Source organism: Penaeus chinensis, chromosome 36 (assembly GCF_019202785.1).
Source record: "Penaeus chinensis breed Huanghai No. 1 chromosome 36, ASM1920278v2, whole genome shotgun sequence".
NCBI classification, from domain to species: Eukaryota; Metazoa; Arthropoda; class Malacostraca; order Decapoda; family Penaeidae; genus Penaeus; species Penaeus chinensis.
In genome coordinates this window covers 18,553,951-18,556,153 of record NC_061854.1, presented here as the reverse complement: position 1 = coordinate 18,556,153, position 2,203 = coordinate 18,553,951, and positions in this window count along the sequence as shown.

Genomic DNA, 2,203 nt, shown 5'->3' with positions numbered 1-2,203 from the left:
ACATGCAAGCCTTGCTTTCTGCTTCGTTTTTTGCCTCGGTACCGGCCACTGATGGGATATGCAACACAAACACGCTTGCACGTGTGTGTGTTGCATACCCACACACACACACACACACACACACACACACACACACACACACACACACACACACACACACACACACACACACACACACACACACACACACACACACACACACACACACACGCACACACACACACACACACACACACACACACACACACACACACACACACACACACACACACACACACACACACACACACACACACACACACACATACACACATTGTGTTTTTTTCTACCATAGTAGAGTGTTTTACCTTTCATTCATGTATATATAAGTATATAAGTACACATCTCTATATCTATATCTATCTATCTATTTGAATTACACATATACTTGAAAATATTAACATATGTAAATTATTATTTTTGATGCGTTTAATTGAAGAAGGTAAATAAATATTGTACAGTAAATATTAGAATTAACTAATTGTGCAAACTGGAACACAAGTGGTCTATGAATTCCTCTGTGGGTCTGTTGATTAAATATTCAGTTTCATCCAGCTCTTTTGGGTTAAATGCATTGCTTGTTATTGTTACAACTAGTATTTTCTGCAGTCTCATTAGGCAAAGGTTTATTAAAGAATACGTGTCTATTGGTATTTTTCAGTTCTGATGCACAGAATTGCCTTTTCTTCACTAACATGATAAAATCAACAAAAGTATTACTGACATATTACAAAGTACAGAATGAAAAAATTTGATTTTAGTTACTATATATTTGACTTCTCTCTCTGCTTTATTTGTATTGACATATAGCCTTTTTCCAAGTTGTCTGGTATGACCTCTTTTTTTCAGACCAACAAAAATAAAGTAAATAAACAATAATTAATTTATTCAATATTGCTGTATCAAGTATTTCAGAAGGCATGGTTTACATCATATGAAGGTATTCACACCCAATTGCCCCAAAATACAATTATTAAATGTTTTGTTAGTTTAAACTTTCATCTATAATATAAGAATTGGTATGTTAAAGAAAAGATGGAATGCATTAACGTGAACATATCACTGCTAATGTTATAGATAAAAATTTAAACTGACAATACATTTCATGAACACATTTTCAGACAGTTGATCTGAGAATACCTCTGAACGACATGCCTTCATATTCTCATGTACAAATGAAAACTATTGTATAAGTCTATGTAAAGTATATATAAAACACAAATAATTGATTAAGGTCAATATGTATGTATAATAATCTCATCTCTATATTCGATTACCAAGTTTAAAGTATACAGTAATTTGAACTCTATAATCAATTAAAAATATATATATACATAGCTAATACTGATAATGTTCTCTCTGTGCATGGAATATTTAATGAATCAAGTAATATAATAGTCATTCTTCACAAAAACAGTATCTCTTGCCTCATGAACTATGATATATTAATCAAATGTCTTTCTATACTAGTTCTATATTCACAATCTATTTATGTAAGAAAAACAAAACATATCAGTATATTTGTAAATATGTAGATAATTTCAATAGGTAAAGTATATGAGAAGAACATATTAAAAACATAAATGAAAGTCATTTAACAGCAAAAATATTATAATACTGATAATAACTGTTCACTATACTTGAGAATTGGTTATAGAAACACAGTGCTAATTCTGAGCTCACATTTATCAAGCTCAGTGAAAGCATATTGCTGTCATTTAAATTACATTTAATGGAATATCATGTTATTTTTTTCTCCTCTTAGTTACAGTCATTACTCAGCAAAGAAAAGAAGTAATCACAACCTTCTGGAATTTTGGCATGTCATAAGAATATAAAGAAATAATGTATAAAAATACAGTCTGTGATTTTTTTTTCATTTTGTCATTTTAATAGGCAGATATTGAAGTTTTATTTTGTCATTTCTGAAAGAAGATACGTGGGAGAAATGGTAAAAAAATATGTATAAAACAAAAATATATACCAGAATTATATGGTTTAAATCAAAATATAGATATTCACTTTCATAAATGTACCAAATATACTTGAAGCCTTATAAAAATATAGTCCAGCTCCTGACCAGATTTTGGATTTGTAAAAAGGGAGATTTTTTTTTTACTAAAAGTTTACTCCAGTTGGTTTAGGGAAAAAATAAAACAAGCTG